Source organism: Lonchura striata, chromosome 7, assembly GCF_046129695.1.
Source record: "Lonchura striata isolate bLonStr1 chromosome 7, bLonStr1.mat, whole genome shotgun sequence".
In the NCBI taxonomy this organism is placed as follows: Eukaryota; Metazoa; Chordata; class Aves; order Passeriformes; family Estrildidae; genus Lonchura; species Lonchura striata.
The window spans coordinates 3,713,381-3,733,238 of NC_134609.1; the positions used below are offsets into that span (position 1 = coordinate 3,713,381).

A 19,858-nucleotide genomic window follows, 5' to 3' on the forward strand; every position below is an offset into this window, starting at 1 on the left:
CTCGATCCACATTCCATCGCGCGGATGCTCTCACGGAGCAGGGAGGAGGCGGCTGGGGACCCCACCCTCCCGCGCACGGAGGTGATGCCATTGCAGCCGCTCCCCGCACGGGGCCCCGCAGGATTTCCTGCCTCCGCAGCCCCTCAATTCCTGGAAACGATCTCTCCCGAGGGCAGGAAGGGCGAGCGCGCCGCCGCCGGCAGCCCCAGAGCCCCGTGAGGGGCGCGGCGACCCCCGGCCCCCTCAGAGCGGAGCAGCGCGCGCGCAGCCGCGCGCCCTTCTCCGCGCGCGCTTCCCGCCGCCGCCGCGCGCGCGCTGCCCTAACGGCCGCGGCAGCGGCGCCGCGTGCCGGGACGCGCTCACGTGACGGCGCTGGTTGGCTGGGACGCGCGCGCCCGCTCCGCGCTGGGCACGGCGCACAAAGCACAGGAGAGAACGGCACGGCACGGCACAGAGCGGCACGGCACCGCACCCGAGACACCGCACCCCGCTGAGCGCCGCTTCTGTCCCGTCCGCAGCCGCTCCCGCACCGCCCTCAGGTGAGACGCTGCGGCCCCGGCGGCGGGCGCGGGACGGGCAGACGCCGCCGCCGGTGGCTGTGGGTGACCCCGCGGGGCCGGACGCCGGGGGAAGGAGCGGCGGGCGGCCGGGGCACCGCGGGGCTGGCACCGGCGGGCCGGGGGCGCTCCCCGTTCCGAGCACCCGGCTCCCGCCCCAGGACAGTCTCTGCACCTGCCCGCCCTGCCCTGATGTCCCGTTCCCTTCCGCGGTAAGGTCAGAAGTGCTGACGGCTCGCTTGGCTGTCAGGCGGTCCTGCCGCATCGCTCCTGAGCCATTCCACACCGTTAGACGCGTTCGCTGTTTCTCTGCTTTCCGTGCAGGCAGGGCGCCGGGCTGTTTATCACTACACCTGGCATGACTTTTATGCGCTCTTGCAGAGGGCTTCTTTACAAAACTCATCTTGGCTAACCCCTGTTTGTGAAAACTAAATGGACAAAACTAAAATCTCTTCATACTTCACTTTCTGGGTATGGGTTTGGCACATTTGCTATAGAAATGAAACTTTCTTCTCATGTAGAATCTCCAGGCACTTTCTGCATGCACTTTGTTTGAAAAGCAATTTGCTGAATTAACGTAGCATGCACAAAGATAACTTGAGTTGACATACTAGCAGCATACCATCTATCTCGTGAGCAAAAATGGAATATTCCTGCCCTTAGGTTCCTTTTTAATCTTAAATTATTAATGGTTCTCTGCATTACAAGAATGAAATTTGTAATTGGTGCAGAGTGCAAATGCATGTAGAGAACTGCATACAAGAGGAGCTGGTAATAAAGAAGGACATGCCTCCCTAAAGGAGAATGACGTTCAAGAGCTCTTTCTCTTCTTTACAGTTGTTGAGAACCTCTGAGGAGAAGCAGTAGGCCATACCTATCCCAAGTCTTCTGCAGCTCTTGGAAAAAAAGGGATGAGAAAGGGGAAAACCATTTCCCTATTTGGGCAGCATAGGAAAGCAGAGCTTTAGAGTTACTTGCACTTTCGTTTAGCAGCTGTTTAACTGAGTTGTTGTGGGTGCTCCTAAGATAGGGCTAGTGCCAATCATGATATCCCATCTTCTTTTAGAACCTGATTGTCAACAACACCAAATGTTGTCATTTTTACTTAGTTAAATGGAAATATTTATATCACACCTCATCATGCTGTTGTCTCTGTAATCAATACAGGGAAAAGTTCCTTTTTCTCTGAGAGATCCCTGAAAAAAACATACTTGCCAAAACTGAAATAGAAAGGGCAAAACACTTGTCATTTGCTGTGGATCCAGCAACATTAAATGTTTGAATGTATGTTGAGAGGAAATGTTGATTTAGGTATCAATGGGAAGTCACATTTTTACTGCCTGTTCAACCATGTAATTAGGGCAAGTGAGGTGTGTCATAGTAAAGATTACAACAGTAAACTAAGGTTCTGCTGTTTTTTACTTAAATTTTTCCCAGTATTTGAGCTTTTAAAGGCAAAAGTTTGAAGTGAGACCATATTAAGTAAGCCAGAAACTTAAGGTTTAAAAGCAGTTTTCTTCCATGTAATCCCTCAAAGGTTGTTGAAGAGATTTGGGGCAGTTGTCCTGTAAATACATGATGTTACAGAAACTGAAACCAGCGCACAGAGATGATGGGCTAGTTAAAGGAAACTCATAAAAAAAAATTGGGAGAATTCTGCAATATTGTTAGTTTGGTAATAATAATTATAAAAATCCCCAACAAACCAAACAAAAGAGGAGTGGGGCAAAGGCTGGATCAGCTAAGGCTTCTGAACAACACAAAGGTGAAACGGAAGTGGATTTGATAGAAAAACTGGGCTGAGTTTTCTTGAGTTTTCTGTAGTGTCAGTGTGTAAGAGGAGTGTCTTGTCCATCACAGAAGAGGCTTCTAAACCAGATTACACATGAATGTTGACCACTATGAGACATCCAGGGATCCCAGTGTTCCACCTGGCCTCTTTTGTGTTCCTTCTGGGCCTGGTTTGCACTGCAAATGTTTCACTTGCCAACCTGCAGCAGGTGTTCCTGTTTCTCACCTCCCTGCCTATTTAAAAAAAAGTCCCCACTTTGGAGAATTACATCCCTCACTGAATTGCTCTGTGTTCCAGCATGTTTTAGTTTCCCTCAGCACATGGTGACCTTGCTGCATGCCAATGCACACGGCATCATGGTGTGCTTGTTGCTGTGGGTGGGCTTTAGTTCAGGTACTGCCTGCCTGGCTGCAGAGCAGATGGGAGAGAGAAGGAAGTGCACTGCCATGACCAAAACTAGTGATTTCTCTGCAGGCACGCAGGGTGAGGGTCACAGCAAGACAGCTCTTCTCAGCTGTGAGCTCCTCGAGACTCTAGTAAGGAAGGTGTATGTAAGGTTTAGCTGCTCTGTTCTTCTGAGTGCAGATCATCACAGAGAGAGATCTGCTTCCACTACCATGATATGAGAGATGTTTGTATTTTGGAGTTGTAATAGAGTAGAACAATGCTAATTAAGAACTCAACTGTCTTCAAAACCAGAAAGTGGAAGACTGAGGGGCAGGGGGATGAAGGCCATAAACTTTTATCTGTGAAGTGGAACTTTTAGGCTTATGCTTTAGTAATGATGAAAATCAGGTTTAGCTACATTTCTATCTGCTTATATTCTTCAAACAACTGGTCTCACTTTACAGCATAACAATTCAAAAAATATCTCAGCAAGCAGAAGAGTCTTATGTTGTGCCGCAGTCTTAATATGGCCTTTAATAGGATAATAATGTAAATGATTAATGACTTTTGAAAAAGAATTGTGAATGAGCTAATGGAAGGGCTTTACATGTCTGTTTGAGAGTAAGAAGGATCTTGATATATCCTTGGCGGACATGTCTGTAGATTTTAATGAGGATGAAGCAGAGAAAGGCTGTTAGAAGCAAATGAGATCTCAGTAAAGTAAAAACACAGAAAACTCTGGGTTTATGATCAGATAAACCAAATGCCCTTTTTTTAGGTTTTTTTTTTTTTTGAAAAGAAATGTTCTGAAAGAAGCTGCAAGTAACTTCTAATCTGCTATCAATACTCAATACTCAAGAAACAAGTAAACGGTTATGAATGGTACACTATCACATAAGGTATCTATTTAAACTGGTTTAGAGCCCTGAGTATGCTAATGCCACTAATTAATAATTTGGAAAGCTGTTTAATTGTGGGTTAAGGCTGTCATTTGTAAGGCTTACGAAGGGAGCTGTGTGGGCCTGCCTTGGAGGAAGTAAGGGTGAATAAAGTAGAAAAGATGGTAAGAAGATTCTCCACAGTAGTAGCTGCATGCAACATGGCAGTTCAGGAAGACTAATATGTCTTTGCCACTAAAATGCTTATTGATAAGTAGCAAAGGGCAGGGCAGGACTCCTAGAGGACATAAACATCATGCCTCTAGCTCTTGTGTCAATTATTGTGGCTTGTCTGTTCCACAAAGCTGGAATCAAGTGTTCATTTTCTGTTTACTCTCTCTCTTGTGTTGTGCTGGGTATTTACAGAAGGTTGTAATTTATGTGAGAAACTAACTTCAGTCCTAAATTCAGTTCTGAAATGATCCTGTTAAGAAGGGAAAAGTGCCCAGTGGGCCACTATTCTGTTCATTTGACGACTCTGCATTTCACTGCTGCTATTCAAGCTATCCTGAACTTCTGAAACCTACTTGTGCCCCTGAGCTTTGCTTTTAGGGCAGTATCTGAAGTGAAATCAAAGTTCTTCCCACCTTTGGTTCTTGGAAAACCTCCACATTGCTCCTGGATGGGAACCAAGCCACAGTAAAGTAGGCATTTACAAAACCAAATGAAGGACATTTATAGTTAATTTCATTTGTTACCAAAGGGGGGAAGCAACATAGAATTTCTAGTTCGTGTGTCATCAGGCTGTCAACTCATATTTTAGAGTCTTGTCACCTTGAAGGTAGCCAAAAAATCCCTCTCAGTCTGTTGCCTAAGAGAGAGGAGCTGGTTAACTGGGATACAGCAGTGTTAGGTATTGACACCTAAGGTGGTTTGTTTTTGTTTTTTTTTTAATCTAAATCCATAAGGAAATTATTAATGAAGAAGCTTCATTTGAGAGAGTTGTGTTAATCTCCAGTTATGCCCAAAAGCTTATCAAGCTACCCATGATTTCTTCACTGCATTGGAGCAGAGTGCTTTAGTAAAAATTTACTCTAGTAAAGTTTACCTGTTTGAAACTTTAAAAGACTGTTTTATTGACCAAGCAGTCCTGCTTTACAATATAAAATGCATCCTAAAGGATGTTGTTGTTGTTGCATGTGTTGTAATTTTAGGTTGAAAATAGTAAAGTTTATTCTTTTTTTTTTTTTTTCTTCTTTCCTCTTTAGGAGTGCCGTGTTAAGAAAAAGACATGAAGTATTTTTAATGAAATTCTGCTTTTGATCAAGCTGCTAAAAATGGATGTGAACATTTTCTCCTGTGAGGTAAGTATCAACAGGGAGAAATAAAAAAAACCTGACTTGTTTCACTTAGTGTTGCCGGTCACCACTGCTCTTCTGACCAGCAGATTTTGGTCAAGTATTTTAGAGTTATAACATTTGTGTCTTGGCAAACTTTGTACCAAAAGTCTTAACTGAAAAGTCTTACAAATAATAGTTTCATTTACAGGATTAGTCAGCTTTGTTCTGATATTCCTGCAGATAAAAACAAATGTTGGTGCTGCAGGGTTGGTAATGAGCAGCTTCTGCACAGAGTAGCTTTTGACCCAATGTCAAGCTTTTTTCCAAGCATCAAAGAAACGGAAGCTGCAAAGTCTGATGTTCAAGAGTGAATACTCACACACAGACTAACTGCAGGTGCAGGAAATGAATGAGATCCTGGGATGAAGGAAGAGCTTGTACCACAAATATGTAGGTACTTTTCCATGCATCCAGGCTTTATGCAGCCTAGGGAAAAGTGGGTCTTTTGCCAGTCTGAGTTACAGGTGTATATTTTTGTTGCTTTTGTCAAGCATCACAGCCAGATCTTAACACTTCCTGCAGTAAGTATGAAAATTAGTAAAACCAAATACATGTCCTTAATTTAGGATTGTGGGAAAATTCAGGCTGTAAGGAACTTCAGGACATCATAGAGTCAAACCCTCTTCACAATTTGGAGTAGTCAATGAAATTAGGTCATTTTCATCAACTGGCCTTCTCAGTCTGTTATATGTTCAGAAATATTAACAAAAGATCGATTTATAGTTTTCCATATGTATTAAATGTACATTATAATAATGCAGATAGGGACATAAGATCCTACTAAAATTTGTCAGAAGGGAGAATGTTTTAATTAAGACAGGATTTCACAGGCATGGTCTATTTCTCTGAACAAAGGAAACAATAAATCTCTGATGTGTTCATTTCTTGCAATTGCAAATGAAACCTCCACAGGTCAGCTAGTACTGACCTAATGTCATGCTGCCAGTATTTTCAAGATGGGTTCCCTGCAAGAATTACCCCTTCCCAGGCACCTCTGGGGAATTGATTTATTTACTTCCTCCTGTAAGCAAAATTGCTTTCTCATAATAAAAGGAAGGGAAGTGAACATTGCTTATCCTGTCTGAAACATGCTACTGAAACATTTCCTCCGAAGTATAAATATTTGTTCATGGGAAAACACAGTGACAATGTGAATAAAAATAAACATCTTGTCAGGAAGCTTAGGGAGCTATCTCCCCCCTGGGCTTTAAAAGTAAACACAAACCAAGCATCCCTCCTGCCCCCATCATTGTGTACTACCAAGCAGAACATTTTGTGAGCCCTAGGTGTAGCTACTTCCACTGTTTTGGCCAGGGAAGATTATACAATGAAGGGGTTAATCTTGTCAGGAGAAAGACATTTTAGCATTCAGAGCCTCGTAGGAGGGTCAATGAAGTGAAGAGACACTTGGTTTACTTTGGATTTATGCTTATCTCAATGTGCTTTGAATTGATCCCTCAAAATTGGTAATTTAATAGCTTTAATAGTTACATTAGTAATTTAATGAGTCCCTTTCAGGACATCATCAAAGACAAACATATACTTTGTGAATAAAAATAGAAGTAATTTTGTAGGTAATGCAGTTCCTGAAAGCCAGTATACAGTATTACACATATGCAAGTTGTGATTGTCATGGTTTAACCCCAGCCAGAAGCTAAGTACCATGTAGTTGCTTGCTTATGTACCCCCAGTACATAAGAGGGGAAGAGAATCAGAAAAAAGGTAAAACCTGTGGGCTAAGGACTGTTTAATAATTGAAATAAAATATGATAATCATTGGAATTAAAAAGGAGAGAAAATAAAGGGAGATAAATAAAACCCCAGAAAAATAAGCAGTGCATACATGCTGGCTGAGGCCCAGCCCAATCCTGAACAGCAGTTGGCAGCTCCCAGTTGACTCTCCCAATTTATATACTGGGTAAGACCTTTTAGGGTATGGAATATCCCTTTGGCCAGTTTGAGTCACCTGTCCTGCCCTGCTTCCCCTCAGCTTCTGGTGTACCTGCTCACTGGCAGAGCAATGAAACGTCTCAGTTTGGAGTGAGCACTACCAAGCAACACCTACAACACCCTTAGGTCATCAGCGTTCTCATAGTGAGCCCAAAACACAGCTCTGTACCAGCAACCAGGAGGAAAATTAACTCTATTCCAACTGAAACCAGGACACTGATGCTATGAATTATTTAATATGCATTCACTGATCTCACCATCAAAAAGTACATATTGAGGGAAATGGCACACCCAAGAATCTGAATATCTTTTCACCTCTGCTCCCAATGTCAAGCCTTGCTTCCCAGACTGTTTTAAAATGAATTTCTGAGTAACATGTATAGCTCATATAGCTAAATTACAGAACAGTATTCTCAGAAATTTGCTGTTTCCACACCAGTTCCTGTTGTTTCTCTGATTTGGTCTCACTTCTCAAAGTGAATATATCTGCAGGTTTGAAAAAAAGCTAACTTGTGGATGGGTATGTGCTTGAATCAGAAAATGCTACATCTCTGGGAGATGTGTCTTTGTAGAGGTGTTATTTACTCCTTAATATCTCAGTCAAAGCTTATTTGCTTTTGGGCTTCTATGTCACTTGAGGCATTACGAGACAAGTAGTAGTAAATTTAGCTGTCTGGGTAAAGAAGCTACTGCTCTCTCAGAGATTAGTGTCTTCAGAGTTAGTGGAATAAAATAGCTACTGCCTCTACAGTGCAGTCTGGCACTTAAATGTATCTGACAATTCAGAATGGCAAATACAAAGTTCTGGACTATGCAAAGCCAGCAGAGGGGTGTGTGTGCAACAGCAACCTTCAGTAGAATTAAATCTATCAGAGGAAATTTTAAATTTTCAAACTGCTTGAACAAGTTCTTCTCAGACTTAGGACTGCTTGTGACTAGAGATTAGAAAAGTGGGGGGACTGCCTTGTGGGGTGGTTCAGGTGTGAGAGGAAGGGCAGTGTTGCTGTTTGCTGCTTTTGATCTTTGTAATTAAATTTATGTTCTCTAGCATTATTTATCATACTGTTGAAATCCATATTTCTAACTTTTTCATGGGATTTGCTGTGCTTTACATAAAGGAGACTGTTTTTCACAATACCTATGCAGAATCAGGAACAATTGATTACAGTTAGGTGGAAAAGGAAGAAAGAAATCATGCAGTTCTGAAATGTCCATTAATTCAGGGAGCTTAAGCATCAAGATACCCAACATAAGAAATCGAAGTTGGGATGTAAAATCAGTGCTGTTACACCAAAACATTCTCTTGCCAGCTGGAATTACCTGTCTCTCACACCTCTGGAAGCAAGGGCCTAGCACCCTCAAAATGAGGATTTGCAGTAACAAAAACATAGTATGGTAACAGTACCAGGGCTTTAGCTGCTTTTTGTTTTCAGCTGCTTTGTCAGTGGTGAAATTTAGTTCTGCATGGGCTCCTAGATATGCTCAGCATGGGCAGGTGTCCCAGGTACAGTTTACACTTGAGATGGATGTATGTGTTGTGGGGCCTTATGGCTGTACACATTTTAGTTTTTGATTTATGGCTGTTCCATAACACTTGAACTTCCTGAATTTGTCATTTCTATTTCAGAGACGTCTTTTTGACTATCATGTGAGCTTATGACAATAGTGTAGATTATTGGTCACTAAATACAGAAGACTGTTTCATAAAATACTTTACTGTCTTCTAAGGAAAATACCTGTGGGTCAGGCTTTCCTTGAGGCAATCCAGCTGTCTCCATCATATTTCTCCAGAGGTAAAATTTGTTCTTTTAATTCTCTAATGTGTTTACAACAGTGCTGTCCACTGGCAACACTATAATTAAGGAACTTTTAACTTACTATAAGGGGACAATGGTCTTTTAGCTGTAGATCAGAATTTCAGCTAGAAGCCTAAAGTAAAAAATCGGAATGGTGGAGGAATATTTATCTTCTGTAACAGATGCAGTTTGATGACATTTTATTGGCAATTTCTTCTGTAAACAATTAGTACCTTTTCCTGCAAAAATATTTTGGGGGCAAGGTGTGGGAGGAATTTAATTCTCTTGAGAATTTTATAATGCTACAAAATGCACCCTGCTCTAGCAATTCTGTTAATGTGTAGGGGAGTAAATAAGATTACCTTTGTAGTTCTTCTCTTCTTCCTTTACCCAGAAAAAGAACTCTTGCCTGACTCGTAAAAGTTTAAAAACAGAATGCTACATGTCTTGCTACTTTGTTCAAAGAGGAAAAAAACCCTTCTAGTAGATGCTTTGGCAATATGACTTTCAAGCAATGAGTGAATGAGAAATTTCAAGGCACTAAAATATTTCTGATTTTGTTAAAGCTCCCTGAATGCCTGATTAGCTTCAAAACCACTGCTGCTGCTGGTTCTACTTCTTTAATTTTACAAAGGTATATTCTGTTCCTGACATATTTAAATGCTGCACTTCTAAGTGTAATTGGAAAGTGATGTCTTTTACTCAGTACTTTGCAAATTGCTCAGTATACACACACTCCTTTAAGCCCTCTGATTTGTGCCTAATCTGTAGTTCAAACCTGTAACAGTGATACTTTTCAGGCAAATCCTGGAAGTAGTCCTACAGCCTCTGTGAAAACTGCAAATATATGCAAGAAGTATGTGATTTCATGGTTGATAGCTTTTGAATGGTGGCATTTAAAAGAACAAAATCCTTCTTGGAAACTATTCCTAATAAACATAATTAGGGAAGTCTCATCAAGCAGCCTGTGGTGAAACATGCAAACTGTCTTTATTGCCTGCTGCTTAGACTTGGAATCACTTGTGTGTGGTTTCTTGTATGGAATCACTTGTGTGCATTCTTCTGCAATTTCTGCAATTACTATTATCCTTCAGCTACACTGTTTTACTAGAATTTATAGGAAGAGTTTTAGGGAGTAAAAGATATCCATCAGAACCAACCCTGGTAATATAAAAAAAAAAGGGAACTAGATTTCTTTAGACATATTGAAGAAAACCACTAAAATACAGGAGTGGCATTTGGACAGTAGAAACCCTGTGTTCATATAATCAAGTCTGACCCACTGAATTTGTTGTGTTGCAAAAATGCAGGCTCTGAAAGGCAGTCTTTGCTAGTGTGACTAAATCATGTCAGGTCTTTCCTTCCTGGAAAGGTCTTACCTTCCTGGAAAGCTTTCTCTTTCAAAAAATGAGTGGTTCCAAGGTATAAAATACAGAGAATATAACAAAGTTTGAATTTGGTCTTGAATTCATAAAATCCCACAGTGTTGCTACTGTGCAGAATCACATTGTTCAAAATAAATGAAGAATTGCACTGTAATCTTGGAGGGGACTGTAACCCAAATAAGCACATTCTTTGAACAACCTAGTGAAAAAATAGTAAAGTTACAGGTGCTTCATTCATTTCTGTTTTGTTTAAGCTACTTTAAGTTATCATCTTTCTAAGATAGGCATGTAGCAACTAATTCTGAGGAGTTTTTCTTCTTGAATTACTCCTTAAATTGAAGCCCAGGGGAGTCCCTGGAAGCTTTTCCTCAACAGTTTCAGAAGGATTTATATCAGGCTCTTAAAAGCATAACTGGGTCTTACTTTCATGTCTAACTCGCTGTGGGACAGAGGTGCAGAAGACTAAGTTGTAGCTAATAAGGCTGTTTCCCTAAGATCAGTGGTGATGAGATTACGCTGCCTTTGATTCTTCTACTTAATCTCCTCTGTTGGTTTGACAGCCTATAAAGATCAGAGTATGGCTAGTGGTTGCTGTTCTTGTATATAAGCAGTGATTCAGAGACCAATAACACTGGGCTTTGGCAAGTGTGAAGAAGGCCACAAAATCCACTTTATTTCTCTTCCTCTCACCATACCCGACATTTGCCAGTTCCTGTAACTAGAGATCTGTGTTCAAGACTTGTCCTCATCATCTCTTTATACCACTAATAGAAGCAACTCCAAGCAGGGGTGGCACATTGTTGCAGAGAGCTCTAGTTGTGTATTGCTCCTGTCAAATACATTTTGTATCCTCCTGTGTATAAATCTCCTAGCCTTTTAGTAGGTGATTTCTGCAATCCTCAAAAGGCAGAGCATTTATAATGCTTGGAAGAAAAAGGACTGATCCATTTATGTACGGTTTTTAAAGTTCAATAGCTTAGATCAAGAGTGAGAAGCAAAGATTGTGTAGGTCATTGAAAACCTTCTGTAGTTGTAATATAAAGATGTTTCAAGTCTCTTGAAAACTCAGTACTCAGAAACAAGTGAATTTTGACTGATCTGCATAGAGGAGAGATGGAGACTGACAGCTAGCCACAAGGTCAGACAGACAGAAAATCTTCCACAGCAGACTGTTTGCTATGACTCTTATTTCATTCCACAAAGGACTTCTTTCCATTCCATTAACATCTGATTAGATGGCAAAAACATTTTAAGAAGCTCTGAACAGTTATGCAGATGCCAGCACTATTACTTCCAGATTCATTCCCTTGCCAAACAGCAAAATGACACAGCCAAGAAGAAATCCTCCTACTAGTCAGTTTTTTCTATTTAGGTTTTTTTTTTGGAAGTGTTTTTATAAGTTGATTAAACCTTTTGTATACATGTTATAGTCCTGAGGAGCTAAAAGTGTGGAATATAGCAAATACAAGCTGTTGCAAAATTGCTCCCATTAGTAAAGATTACACATGTGATACAAAACTCTGCCATGGAACCAATTCTTAAAACAGCCTCATCCTCTCTGGGAATGCAGAATGGGAATGCAGTGAGCCATAACTCTGCCACTTCTTCCCTTGGGAGACTCTTACATAACTGCTCAGCTGTTTCTCTTGCTGTACTTATTAAGCCAAAATTTTGCTTTGCTTAATTGTATCTTGGTACACCTAACTTTGCAAACTGGGACTGTTCAAGTGTATCCACTCCCTTTTCAGAGCAGACCTCACAGCAGAAAGAGAAGGGCAATTTATCAGAGTTTAAGGGGCCATCAGAGAGACTGTGAGTACAAGTGAACAGGCTGGGACATACCTGGCTCTGCTGAGTGTCCTTCCAGAAGTGGGGACAGCCACATCTGGGGCTGCCTGAGGCTGAGAGCAGCGAGGAGCATGAGGGCAGGGCTTATTCCTCTCTGCTTGCACTTGTGAGGTGGCTTCTGAGAAACTGCTCAGGCTTCACCGTTCCAAAGAGAGATTGACCAACTGAAGACAGTGCAACCAAGGGCTGCTAATCCTGTGGGGAAACTGAAACATGAGATATACACAGACACACTGAGCGAGCTGCTTATCTAACCTGGAGCAGAGAAGGTTAGGAGGGCATCTAATTACTATCTCAGGTAGTCACAAGGGGTTATGGGGAAACCAGATCTTCTCGCAGTTGCGCGACAAAAGGACAAGAGGCAGCAGTCACAAGTAGCAGCAAGGCAGGTGTAAAGAAAAAATTTTCTCACTGTTGTAAAAAAAGCCATTTTCATAGTGAGTAGCTAAGCAATGGAACACGTGGATTGGAGATTGTGGACTGATTGTCCTTTACCAGATCAAGCTTTGAAGTTAGCTGTGCATGGAGGAGGAGGTTGGACCAGATGACCTCTGAAGGACTCTTCCCACCTAAATTGATTTTCTGTTTTGGAGTGAGGTGGAGAAAATTAGGGTCTTGTAATTAACAAGATTAAATATGGAAACAGGGAAATGCAAAAGCCAATATCCTACATATAATTAGACTGAAAACTAAAGCACTGTCAAAATATAATCCTCTGAAGAAAATGTAGATATTTAATTTTATTCCAAATTATAAGTATTGGCATTTTCCTTCTGTAGATGGTTTATTTCCTGTTTACTCAGCTGTTCAAAATGCATGCCTGTATTAAGCCTTCTATATCCCTTTATTAGTGAAAAAGAATTGGGAAATATCAATCATAAGGCCACTGGTGATATATATCATTCACAGAATGCTCTAATAAAATCTGGTACACTGCAGGCTACTTAAGCCACCATGGTCTTACACTATATTTAGCATTCAATGAAGAACTGAAAAAAAACCCTAACAAATAAATGTATAGTGGTCTATGTTGGTGTCCAAGGAACACAGTGAAGGTATCATTGTGTGTGTTACATGTCTCCATCTCTGAGAATTAAGACAAATTTGGGATTGTAGGAAGAGGGATGCAACTGGCCTTATCAATTTGCATAGCTGGCTGAGAGCAGATGTTGATGTCACTAAATAGAGACACCTTACTTCAAATGCTAACCAAAGAGAAGAATGGACTGGGTACAATGTGCAGTAGTTTTTAAAAGAAAGCTAATTAGGAATGCATGAGCATTTGGCAAGGGTACGTCACAGCCCTGAATGCAAACCTTTTAATACAAAAATTGTATTGACAGGAAATGAGTTGAGTTTAATTTCAATGTTTATAGAATGTATTCTTACATAGTTTTATTCAAGGCATTTGTTCTCTTTATGAATTTTTTATGGATAAAATCTAATGAAATATATCCTAAACCATTACAAAAGTAGTTAGAAATTTTTTTCCTCTACCCATGTCATTGAAGTCTCTAAGCCTAATTGTGGGGGAAAAGTAGACTACAATGACAGGAGCTGGGTAATTCTGATGTTTTAATTCACATGCTGCCAGTTGGCTGAGACTACATATACCACATGCAATGGGTGGATGGTGAAGTCCATAACTGAAGTACCGTGTTTCCTTACTTTGGTTGTATGACATTCACTCATGTTCTCTTTGTATTGTTGAAAGCAAATTTCATGGACTGAAAAGAGCACCTTCTGTCCCTGTGAGATTGCTATATGCAATGTGGAGCCCATACAGGACAATTTAACTTACTCTGTTTTACTAAACTCCTTGTGCATTTAAATTATTTCCACTAACATTTTTTTAATCCAAACATGCTCCTAAAGTCTTCTAATAGGAAAGGCCCCTGCATTCAAGGGTAAGGGGGAGAGAGACATTCTAGGATGTCCTGTAATATTTGATTTTGGGTTTAGACAGTCCCAGGCAGTCTCTGCATTGTCAGGCCTGCCCTCTTTAAGTGAACAAGCTCAGTTCTATAACTGTCCCTCCTGAGTGTTGTTCGTGTAGCTTGTCATAGGAAACTGCATTTGTGCTTGGGTGTTGCAACCTGAAGCAGAAGGAAAATAGTCTCAGTTGTCCTGAGTTAAAAGCTTGAGTAGGTCCTCAGAGGGAGCAGAGGCACGTTACCACATTTTTAATTTTTTTTTTTAAGCAGACTGTACCTAGACGTCTAATACAGGGGAGAGCCTCTTGCTTCCACATAGCCCTTGGGTCTGGGATTTGGACTTTCTCAGAATGCTGCTAAGCAGGAATGTAAAATCTAAACCCCAGAGTTACCATGCTTAGACTATCAATACTCTGCAGATGCAGCAGACTTAGATTATGATGGGATGGTGAGAAGCATGGGCTCCCCTTCCAGAAGTGTTTATCAAAAAAACTAAACCAAGTGCTTGTAGTCCCTTCTTCCTGCACTTCCTGTTATCCTTGACTGGTATTTTTTCAACGTGTCTCCTCATGAGCCTTTCTCTGGTGTCTCAGAAGTGCAGAGGATGGAAAGGCCTGAGGGCACTGAGCTTCAGCATTTCTGAGCTAGTAGCAAGTTCCTTAAGGAGTTCTGCTAACACTGCATGCTTGAGCAGCCTCTGGAATTAAACTGACTCTCAAGATCCAGGAGTAGAAAGGTTATTTGTAAACTCAGTTATAGTCTATGCACAGCTGATGCTCTCTCATGATGCTTTTTAATCATCTGAGAAATATAGTCTCAAAACCAAAAGGTTAGTTTAGCCCCAGAGTAAAAAACAATACATTGAAGCATATGGGCATATGGATTTACATTTGTGTTTTCAAATGCATTTTATAATTTAGCAAGACTAAGTAGAATTCTCCATGGGATTGAATGCACTTTTAAATTATTATTTTAGTCTTTTTTTATCCAGTTGTTCTCTCAGTTGTGAGATAGTGTTTAAAGCACATAACTGAGCTGCAGTGACAGAGCTCACTTGGCAGCCCATAAACATGTTTTGGAAAGCTGTATTGACTTGGCAAAAGCAGACTGTAGTTAAATGCTACCATGGTCCAATGCCATGTCCTTTAGGATTGCTTGCAAAGACAGAGCTTATTCCCTTCTCCCTTTCCCTCCATTCCTGAAAAAAAAAACAAATGAAAATGAAAAATCCAAGCTGGCTACCTGGAATACTTTAACATCCAAATGAGTAAAACTTTACCATTTGTGTATTTTTAATGCTTATGCAAAGTGACTGGGAATACTTGTGGTTTATTACTGTGCTTTCTTGTACCAAAGCCTAGAAACTGTCAGTTGCTCTACACCCTATTAGAGATGCATTCCAACCACTTCTCAATGTGTCACTCAAATTTATGGTCAATTTATGGTGTTTGTTTTAAAAGATTGGGAAAATGTAAATATGTTTCCACACAGGATTATGTATTAGAGAATTTTGGTTGTCCTGGAGTTTTATTTCATACTTTGCTGGAAAAGCTGCAATCTGAATTATGTAATAAGTTTTACATTTGTGGTGGGAAAGCACTGAATGGTAAAAATTGCTGTAGATGGTCATTAAAATGGAATTGATATAGTAGCATGTACCTATTTCCACAGCAGGAGAAGCCTTTCATGAAACAGGAAAAAAGAGAGAAACTTGAGACCTTTTCTTTATCCCCATCAAAAGCAACACCCTCTTTCTACTTTTCCCATTTTAACCACCTGACTAATCTTTGTCATTGCTGTATTCTGCTAAATTTACTATTGTGCACTAAAAATAACACTTTCTTCCTGTCCTCTTCCCTTTTTTTTTTTTTTTTTCCTTGTAGAAAAACTCTGTAAAGAGCTGGGAAGCAGATCTTAAGGTTTGTGGGTTTTTTATTGGCTTGGTTTGGGATTTTTTTTTTTTTTTTGAATTGAAGTCCAAGACTCCTTGAGTCAGTATCATGGCAAGTCTGGTTGCTTTGTACCAGTTTTCTCTGACATGACGCCAATTTACCTGTTCTCACATAAACACTCACTGTTTGCAACAGTGATAATCTAGGTACAGAGACATGGGCTCTAGCTCTGATTTTTCTCCAGAAAGTGATCATTTAGACTGTAGAAAAAATGTACTAATAAGGAAATAAAAATTGACATACTGAAACTGTTTAGTAAAAGGAATATGTTTTGTATAACACTGCTTTGATCAGCCTTCTGAATTGAGTGGGATGAACATGAAGTTTTTTTGTTTTCCTAAAAACTCTGCATCTGAGAAACAAGTGAATACATGGGGTTGTTGTTCTTGCACAGAATGAAAAATTTAGCTCTCATTTGTGGAGAACAAAAATTCCCATAGAAATTGAAACTCTAAAAACAGAAGGTAATTATACTACATGTGGCAGCAGCTCTCTGGCCACAGAGAGGAGGCACAGACTTTCCAGGCACTTTCCCAGGGAAGGCTGTGAGAAGATCAGAGAAAGGAATGAGAAACAATTCTTATCTCTGCTTGTTGCATCTACATGTTGTACACATGTAGAATGTGTCATAGAGATTTGTTTAGCGAAAGGTAATTTCTTAATTAAACACTAGATAGTGTTTAGATTGATTAACCAATTAAGTCAAAGCAGTATCAGACTAGCTGGAAGAGTTACTGAGTTTCTTAATAAGTATAGTATAATATAGTATTAAATGATATATTAAAACAATTGATCAACCTTCTACAATCATAAAGTCAATACTAATTATTCCCCAACTAGAAACCTACAACAACTACACATTTTAAATCTGTTTACTTTTATTTTTTCTTTTTGTTGCCTGCATTATCAACTTGATATTTCTTTGCTTGTAACTAGATGTCTGAGTGAGAGTTGTTTTACTTTCTGATGCATTTGTCTTGTCCATCCAAACTGTGCAAAGCTAGAAAAATAGCACTTAATATTTGCCATGATTTACATTGTTCTCCTGCCCCTAATAGCCTCCTTTCATACAAAGTTGCAAACTGTAATTTGTTCTGACATAGATGTACTCAACTGAAAATTGTTGCTGTCTGACCTGGTTAATGTAACTTTGGCTTCTGAGTACTTGAAAAATGTAAGTAATTGACTATAACAAAATGCATTTGGATACTGTTAACCTGTTACTGGTACAGATAACTATTCTTCTATGTGGAGTTTTAAACAACTTTATAACGTTTTCCAACAAATTGCTGTCTTAATGCTACAAGACTGTGCAATGTGTGAGTCCAGGTTGCAGTAAGAATATTTTTTGAATAGTGACTACTTTTTATTAGTCACAACTATGTCATAAACTCTCCTTAGCTGCAGCAATTGTGCCCATGCCCCTTACTGGTTAGTGGCAGTTTTGTTGATGTCAAGTGGTAAACACGGAGCCAGAGACTGCTGTTTTAGCAGGGAGCAAGGTCTGGATTGTAACACACAGAACCTTGGGCTGCTTTCACTGGTTTGAAAACACTGAGTCTAGATTACCACTGTAAGAGAAAAGGAGGTTGAGGTTTAATTGTGATGTGTGTATTTTACATGAAGGCTTCAAAAATTAGTGAGAATAGAGAGAAGTGATTTTAAAAGCTATCAGCAGCACTCTCAGTAAGAAATCTCATGCCCAGTTTAGGGCATCATCCAGAGAGGCTTTCAGGACCTTTGCACTGTGAATGTATTTACAATATTTACAGTGTATACGTATAAAGACTGCCTATGGGGAGGTGTTGCTTTGCTTCCAAGTGGTTTCGTGTCCGAGCTTTTACCGTGCGAGGCTGTGACAGAAAGGCACCACGGGCCGTGGGGCAGGGGCGCGCCCCGGCCATCCCCGCTGCGGGCCGTGGGTCGCTCCGCCGGGCGGCCATGCGGCCGCGGCTCCATCCTCCGCCCCTTTACGCGCGGCCGCGGTTTCATGAATGAAATCCAATCGCCGCGCTAAAAATAGACCGCGGGGCCGGCACGTCACGGCTGCCGCCCGAGTCAGCGCCGCAGGGCGGGCCGGGCCGGGCCGGGACCCCGCCGCGGGGCCGGGCGGGCGGAGCAGCGCCGGCGGCGATGCTGCCTCCGTGCCGAGCCGCGCCGGCTCCGGGCGCTGCCCCGCCGCCGTGAGGAGCAGCGGCGAGGGGGCGCGGCGGCGGCCGCCAGCCCCTCCGGTGCCGCGGGGCCGGGGCCAGCCCCGCTGCACCCACCCCGGCCTCCGGGCATCCCGCCCTCCCGGGTAGGTGCCGCGTCGCCCGGGCGCGATCGCGCTCCGAGCTGCCGGTGTGCGGGGCCGGGGCGGGGCGGCCGCCAGAGGTTCCGCAGGGGGCGGGTGGCGGCGCCCCGCGCGTCCCGTTTGCCCGCAGGTGCTCTCCTGCCCCGTCCGAGAGCAGGAGGTGGTGGCATCCTCCCCTCCTCCGAGGACAGGAGGGCTGAGTCCTTGATGAAGCAGATCTGGCTTCCTTTTCCAGCGAGGCCACGAGGTGCAAGGCAAAAATAGACGGGTGTGATGTGTATGGGAAGCACAAACCTCCTGGCACTTGGTACTTCTGAGTGTCACTTAGAGAAAACCCGAAGGATATCTTTTCCCCCTGTTTTTTTCTCTCCCCTTTCTTTCTCTCTCTGCTGTGTCTGTGGAGTTTGCTGTGAGTTGCTGACAACAGCAGGAGGCTGTTGAGGGGGAGTCTTGTGGTGAAGATTATCAGGCGTCTATATCAGGATCTATCTGTGGACCATAGAAAGGGGCTACAGAGACAAACAGTAGTAGACTTTTATTTGTTTAGTCAACCTTTTGTAGGTATTGTGGCATCTGACATCGTGAACAAAGAGAAATCAGTCATTGGAAGTACCGAGGGAGACTAGGTGGAGGAGTTGCCTTCTGTTGGTCAAGACATTGCTCTGAAGACAACAATATACTTGTTTAAAAATTATAATAATAAAAGAAAGCCCTTGAGGTTCTGCATATGGTCACAGCAAGAGCAAGGAAGTGATGCCAGAATAGTCTCAATGACTTTGTTCATCCTCAGTTTGTGTACTATTTCAGGACACACAGCTGACTTGAAGCCAAATGTTCAGCTTGAGCTGTAATAGCTTGAGCTCTACTGGAAGCTGAGGTGGAAATTAGCTTTTCCAGTGTGCTTAAGGGGAGTCCTTTAGCTGCTGGTCTTTCTAGACAAAAATAATGCATGTAGGGAGAAACCTACCATTGTTAGGATTATGCTGAAGAGTTGTCACTACTGCTTAGTGTAAGCAGTAACATTTCAGTACAGTGTGTATTTCAGGATCAGGAGTCGCACCTCATGGAAATGGAATGGCTTAATTTCTTTTCAGTATTTTTCTGAGGTCCTCTTCCATTATGTTATCCTTTTCTTTCTGTGTATGTTGCATTTGCACACCTGATTCCATGTCTCAGACATACAGTGCATCTACACGCTATTAAAGAAGAAAAAAAAGTGAGTTCAGTATTTGTACTAGGGTTCTTTATCTAAGTGACATAATACTTAATGAACATAAGATCTGGGACAGGTTCATATCTAAGTGATGTAATACTTAATAAGCATAAGATCTGGGACAGGTTCAGATATGCAGCAGGATTTTTATCGAAGAAGAAATAAACATCCATTTTAGCTCTTGGAAGCTTTCTAAAACTCCTGCCCTTTTAAAACTACAAGCTTCATAAATACTGTAAAGCATTAGGCTGAAAGGAAGATCTGATCACTTGACCAGTAAATCCTGATGTTTGATTCCTTGTTAGTACATTTTATTTGCTGGAAAGATACTTAAATCCTTTATCCAGATGTTATCCTGTGCTGAAGGGGATGAAAGGACAGAAGGAGGAGAAGCAAAGGAGCAACAGGTGTTTGATATGCTCCTTCCTTGCTCCCTTCCATCCTGCCAGAAAAGTATACAAACATTGTAGAGC

At 41.6% G+C, this 19,858-nt stretch overlaps 1 protein-coding gene across 2 annotated transcripts in view; it reads left to right on the forward strand.

Annotated features, from left to right (window-relative positions):
* Positions 1 to 410: 410 nt before the first annotated feature.
* Positions 411 to 19,858, forward strand: part of RHOBTB1 (Rho related BTB domain containing 1) — a 49,094-nt gene continuing 29,646 nt past the window's right edge. The window contains exons 1-2 of one of the 2 annotated variants that reach the window (XM_021535278.2): positions 411 to 539; positions 4,883 to 4,978. The gene's annotated coding sequence lies outside the window, so the exon portion shown is untranslated. Of the gene's footprint in view, positions 540 to 4,882; positions 4,979 to 18,146; positions 18,176 to 19,858 lie in introns of those variants that run through there. The other variant, XM_077784521.1, reaches the window with a different exon arrangement.